Genomic DNA, 7,132 nt, shown 5'->3' with positions numbered 1-7,132 from the left:
CGCCGTGTGACTGTTGGCTTGGGTTTCTGGTGTGACCGCGGCGGCTGGCACGAGATTTACCAACCCTGAAGGTTGCCGTGACTAAGTCAAGCTTGCGCTTCTTGCTTACTGTTAATTACTGCTGAGTGCCCGTGGGGGTGTGGCTGAGCAAGGCGTCTTGGGCTACAGTTGGTAGCGTGTGCCTGATGCCTGCTCCTTCGGTCTTAGCAGGAGGCCTAGGGCATTTACACTGGGCCGCAGATACTTGCACGTCTAGGTCTAGCAGGAGCCAACCGTAAGGTTAGGGCTAAGTCTTTTGTCCTCGGCTTTCATATTGGACGCCATCTTGGCATCTTCAGTGCCACGCTTTGGATTGTAAGCTACGGGGACGTGGTTTCGTTGGTTTTGTTGGTTTCGTTGGCTGTTTGGGCGCCTATAGTCTTAGGGGCGTGTGTGTATGGGGGGTTTGGGTTAATATGATTTTAGTGCTGAGGTTTTGGGTAGGTGGTGTTTATGGGATAGATAAGATGTTAAGGAGAAGGCTAGGTTTGAGCAGTAAAGGTGTTAGAGGTTCTCGTGGTTGAATTGTACAGCAATAGTTTGTCAAGCTGTAGGTCCCGGGGAGGTGCCGGGCGAGAACATACAGGTCGAATAACTTCCCATCCACCTTCACACAAACTGTTTAACGTTGATTTTCGTCTGATGTTAAAACCCAGAAGAAGCGAACAACCCTTACCGGCGCTTACTGTGTTTACAGATGGATCGGGCCAATCGCATAAATCTGTTCTTCTGTGGTGGGATGATCAACGGAGGCAATGGGATTCGGACATAGAGACGGTCTCCGGTTCACCTCAAACAGGAGAACTGAATGCAGTTGTTCGTGTTTTCCGAGAATGGAATGTACCGCTCCACCTTGTTACTGATTCTGCTTATGTTGCAGGTATTGTTCCACGAGCTGAAGCTTCTGTGCTGCGGAGTGTTTCGCATTCACAACCCTTTACCCTGTTACAGGAACTTATTTTCCTTTTGGACTCTCGATCTGCGCCTTATTTTGTTATGCATATTAGGTCTCATACCTCGCTACCTGGTTTTCTTGCAGAAGGCAATCGACGAGCTGACCTATTGCCGTGACCAGTTCAAGTACTGCCAGACCGTATTGCACAAGCTAAGCGAAGTCACTCTTTTTTTCCATCGAAACGCTGGAGCTCTTAAGCGACAGTTTGGCCTTGCTGCTCAACAAGCATCAAGTATTATTGCTGTCTGTCCCGATTGTCAAAAACATTCTTTCCCATCAGTTGCTGCAGGAGTTAACCCTAGAGGATTACAAAGCCTACCGTTATGGCAAACAGATGTCACGCATGATTCTGAATTTGGTAGCCTTAAATATATCCACTCTTCCATTGATACATTTTCAGGTGCCTTGGTTGCCTCGTGTCACACAGGAGAAAAGGCACGAGCTGTTCGTAGACATTTAATGCGTGCTTTTGCTGCTTTAGGTATTCCCTTAAGCTGGACCGTTATCGGTCTTTATCTTTACGTTTCAACAACTGTAAAAACCTCTTTTGCCCTATGGGGTAGAACTCATATTACCGGCATTGCTCATTCCCCCACCGGTCGATCTCTCATTGAAGGGTCTCATCGGTCTCTGAAACATTTATGACAACAACAAAAAGGGGGAATGGGCATGGCTATTCCCGAGGAACGGTTACAGAAAGCGTTGTATGTTTTTAATTTTTTGAATTGTTCTTGAATAGATAACGGCCCACCGATAGGTCGACGTTTCACTGCAGCTACCTCCGTCGAGGCACGGGTTAAAGGCCCGGTATCGGTCCGAGATGCAGAAACAGGTGAAATTATAGGACCATATCCTCTTGTTACACGGGGAAACGGTTATGCTTGTGTCTCTACAGAAAAAGGACCTAGATGGATCCCAGCGAAGAATGTAAGACCTTTCCGTGAACCTTTACCGCAGGCAGCTGATAGCGACACCGACGCTACAGAATGAAATAAAAACTGTGTGAGGATGACTGTTTTGCATTAATGTTAGCTACCCAAAATCAGGACATAGGATATAGATTTTTCTTTTTACAGCGCCTAGAACGAGCACTATCACCCTGGATCAAGCCACTGAACAGAGGTAATACTCTCGGACCAAGCGGGGGAACGGGACGACTCATTGTCCATGGAACGATGATTCCATTGACACTGATAAGGGGAAGGGAGGATTCATAATGAGAGAACAACTAGGTATTATGAAGGAGAACAGGAACTGGGGGAAGAAGGGGCAACAGAGCAGAGGTGATGAGGTGTTTGTCACATCCATAGGATGTCTTGGCATGCTTAATCGAACTTGCAGGAGACAAATTGTGTGGCCAGGTGGATGACGCCCCTTGGTTATGAAACTCATCCATAGCATCCTTGAAAAGTCAGCATTAATTTTTTTGGTGCGGAGAAGGAAGGATTCTCTTGGTTATAGCTGGAGAGGCATAGAAGTCAGTCTTTTCAATGTTTCATGAGCACAATGCTCTCTTCTCAAAGCAGAGGAATGCTTGTGCTCTGCTGAAGAGCAGAAGTGCTTGTAGCTGACCGCTGGTGAGTCAGTGCCAATACTGGCAGTAGGCAGTTACTTAGGGCACGAGACAGAAGCGGTGGCCTGTCCTACCTGGCCCTATATATTCTAATATAAAATAATGTACATACATACATATATAGATAGATATAAAAAATATAATTCTTTTTAGATCCACGGGACGGATTACGCAATAATCAAGGCTGACCACCAATTCCACCGACACCTCATTGGCAAGAAAGCAGCTAAACGGTAAGTGGAGTGCCTTTCTAGTCCTTCCCATGCTCACACTCTTCGTGTTTAGGAGATGGTATCAGGGGCTCTGTAGCTCACCCAGTGTGCTGTCTCCATCACATTTCCTCTGCTTTTCTGGAGTGGAGGTGGTACAAGGAGAGGAATGGGCCGTCAGGCCTTGCGATGGCTTTAACGGGTGAAAGTACCTTGGGAGCCTGAACAGTAGTGGAATTACTTTGATGTGTCCTGGAGGAATTTTTTTTTTTTTTTTTTCTCCACACGTTGCTCTGTGCGAATGACATTTTAGCAGCCAGTTGTGGGTGGTGGAAATGTGCTTGGTGAGCTTCTCCCTGTAGAGGAATGAAGGCGGTGGGTTGATTAGCATTGATAACACGCAGCTGTGGCCTTGCCTCAGAGGCAGTGGGTTGATTGACATGGACGACGTGCAGGTGTAGCTGGTTCCCGCTAAGGGGTTAAATAGCCCTGTGGCTTGTGGGAGAGGGTGTCAGCTGGAGGAGGAGCAGTGTGGTCTGGCCTCTGGAGGAAGGTGCTACAGCACCGGCAGTAGAATATGGCCAACGCTAAAGCCTTGTTGCGGTCTGCTAGTTTGATAGCACTGCAACGTGTCCCCAGCCAAGAGTTTGGGGTAGAAAGGAACGATTATCCTCTGCTCTAAATGTGATACTGTTTGGGGAAGAAACACGCCTGGCTCTGACAAGGGAACAATGGGCTCTGTAGATGCCACGGTATTTACTTGGACAGGCTCTCGTGTGGCACAGGTCTGCTCTCGCTGAACTCCAGGGGGAAGAGGCAATTTCCCCTGGCTCAACCCTACCCCACTGAGCCCTTCCCAGAGGCGGCTTTACTTCTTCAACAGCCTCTGACATAGAGACGGTCTCCGGTTCACCTCAAACAGGAGAACTGAATGCAGTTGTTCGTGTTTTCCGAGAATGGAATGTACCGCTCCACCTTGTTACTGATTCTGCTTATGTTGCAGGTATTGTTCCACGAGCTGAAGCTTCTGTGCTGCGGAGTGTTTCGCATTCACAACCCTTTACCCTGTTACAGGAACTTATTTTCCTTTTGGACTCTCGATCTGCGCCTTATTTTGTTATGCATATTAGGTCTCATACCTCGCTACCTGGTTTTCTTGCAGAAGGCAATCGACGAGCTGACCTATTGCCGTGACCAGTTCAAGTACTGCCAGACCGTATTGCACAAGCTAAGCGAAGTCACTCTTTTTTTCCATCGAAACGCTGGAGCTCTTAAGCGACAGTTTGGCCTTGCTGCTCAACAAGCATCAAGTATTATTGCTGTCTGTCCCGATTGTCAAAAACATTCTTTCCCATCAGTTGCTGCAGGAGTTAACCCTAGAGGATTACAAAGCCTACCGTTATGGCAAACAGATGTCACGCATGATTCTGAATTTGGTAGCCTTAAATATATCCACTCTTCCATTGATACATTTTCAGGTGCCTTGGTTGCCTCGTGTCACACAGGAGAAAAGGCACGAGCTGTTCGTAGACATTTAATGCGTGCTTTTGCTGCTTTAGGTATCCCCTTAAGCTGGACCGTTATCTGTCGTTACCTTTACGTTTCAACAACTGTAAAAACCTCTTTTGCCCTATGGGGTAGAACTCATATTACCGGCATTGCTCATTCCCCCACCGGTCGATCTCTCATTGAAGGGTCTCATCGGTCTCTGAAACGTTTATGACAACAACAAAAAGGGGGAATGGGCATGGCTATTCCCGAGGAACGGTTACAGAAAGCGTTGTATGTTTTTAATTTTTTGAATTGTTCTTGAATAGATAACGGCCCACCGATAGGTCGACGTTTCACTGCAGCTACCTCCGTCGAGGCACGGGTTAAAGGCCCGGTATCGGTCCGAGATGCAGAAACAGGTAAAATTATAGGACCATATCCTCTTGTTACACGGGGAAACGGTTATGCTTGTGTCTCTACAGAAAAAGGACCTAGATGGATCCCAGCGAAGAATGTAAGACCTTTCCGTGAACCTTTACCGCAGGCAGCTGATAGCGACACCGACGCTACAGAATGAAATAAAAACTGTGTGAGGATGACTGTTTTGCATTAATGTTAGCTACCCAAAATCAGGACATAGGATATAGATTTCGCTTGTTACAGCGCCTAGAACGAGCACTATCACCCTGGATCAAGCCACTGAACAGAGGTAATACTCTCGGACCAAGCGGGGGAACGGGACGACTCATTGTCCATGGAACGATGATTCCCTTGACACTGATAAGGGGAAGGGAGGATTCATAATGAGAGAACAACTAGGTATTATGAAGGAGAACAGGAACGATAAACATGGTTATTTAGTGTTTAATAGGTGTCTGCACGCTTGTCGAGATATCTAGTTAGGTAACTACAGGAGTGGTTTCTGCCCTGAGCCTGGTGGCGCGCACAGCTGCGGCTTGTGTCCTGGCTCAGAGATGTAAACAGGGGCTTCTCTGTTAGGGTAAAGTGTCTCTCTTTGCATCAAAAGGAGGGAATGAAGGGGATGACCCCAGAGGTATGTTCAGAGAAGGCATGCTATGTTTCGAACTTTTTGACGGAAACGGTTCTTGTTTGGTGTGCCCTTCCGCCTACGTATAACCTTAACCCAAAAGAAGGTGATGTTGTTTACACTTTGCGTGTCGAGCATTGTCTTTCTGTAGATGCTAATGTAGTAGGAGGCTAGGATGGGAACGTGTCGCAGCGGTTCTTCTCTTATGCAGAGTAACAGCAGGGAAAGCATTAAAGAGTTAAATCACCTTGTTTGGTAGGCAGTTAAGCATGTGAGTCAAAATTGCCGCTGCTTTTTGTTGTTGGTTCAAGGACGTGGCTGTGAGGATTTTGATGGTATGTGCTGCGTGGATTTTAGGCGCCCCACTGCAGCAACATGTTATCAAAATCTGAGAAAATTTCAGCCTTTTCTGGCATCCATTCACTCGATTGGCAGTATTGTTTGTTTGCTATTACCTTGGTTGCTGTCATGTTTGCAAGGGCCCTGCGGAACATGGCAAACCTGGTACTAGCTGTTCAAAAACAAAAAGGGGAAATTGTAGAATTGTACGGAACAAAGGCAGTGGGTTATTTTGACAGTGATAATATGTCTTAGTTGGTTTTTTATTTGTTCTGTTGCTTAGGCCTTGTTTTTCCTCGTTCGCTTTCAAAGGTTCTTTTGTGCAACAGGAAGGGGGAGGTGCAGGAGCGGGCTGGAAACTAGGACCACGCGTGGCAATCGGTCAGCTGAGGGGAGTGTGCTCGAGCTTGTCTAGACAACAATTAACAACATGATGGGGCATGTTTACAGAGCACAGGGGAGTGGGAGACGGATGGCGCCAAGGAAAGGTAACACCTTGCTGTTAAGTGCCGGTAGTTAACCACCAATCAGGGATTGCCTAGTATGCAAGGCTTAGCCTCAAGAAGCAATTGGTTTAAAACGCGCAGCTTCTGCAAGCGTATAAAACCTCGTGCTTCTGCACAACGCATTGTCATTTGCTTGCATCAAGCTGCGTCCCGTCTCTTCATTGGCCGCAGTCAGGTTTACTAGGATCATCTTTCGGTTGGCCTTAGGGGTATCTCGGGCTTACGACAGCTTAGTTGTGTTTCGGTTTCCTAGTTATTCTGACAGGCTCTGGTCCGCTCTCTACGCCGTGTGACTGTTGGCTTGGGTTTCTGGTGTGACCGCGGCGGCTGGCACGAGATTTACCAACCCTGAAGGTTGCCGTGACTAAGTCAAGCTTGCGCTTCTTGCTTACTGTTAATTACTGCTGAGTGCCCGTGGGGGTGTGGCTGAGCAAGGCGTCTTGGGCTACAGTTGGTAGCGTGTGCCTGATGCCTGCTCCTTCGGTCTTAGCAGGAGGCCTAGGGCATTTACACTGGGCCGCAGATACTTGCACGTCTAGGTCTAGCAGGAGCCAACCGTAAGGTTAGGGCTAAGTCTTTTGTCCTCGGCTTTCATATTGGACGCCATCTTGGCATCTTCAGTGCCACGCTTTGGATTGTAAGCTACGGGGACGTGGTTTCGTTGGTTTTGTTGGTTTCGTTGGCTGTTTGGGCGCCTATAGTCTTAGGGGCGTGTGTGTATGGGGGGTTTGGGTTAATATGATTTTAGTGCTGAGGTTTTGGGTAGGTGGTGTTTATGGGATAGATAAGATGTTAAGGAGAAGGCTAGGTTTGAGCGGTAAAGGTGTTAGAGGTTCTCGTGGTTGAATTGTACAGCAATAGTTTGTCAAGCTGTAGGTCCCGGGGAGGTGCCGGGCGAGAACATACAGGTCGAATAACTTCCCATCCACCTTCACACAAACTGTTTAACGTTGATTTTCGTCTGATGTTAAA

This window comes from Falco peregrinus, chromosome 21 (genome assembly GCF_023634155.1).
Source record: "Falco peregrinus isolate bFalPer1 chromosome 21, bFalPer1.pri, whole genome shotgun sequence".
Taxonomy (NCBI): Eukaryota; Metazoa; Chordata; class Aves; order Falconiformes; family Falconidae; genus Falco; species Falco peregrinus.
The sequence above is the reverse complement of the archived record's forward strand: the minus strand, read 5'-3'. Positions refer to the sequence as shown.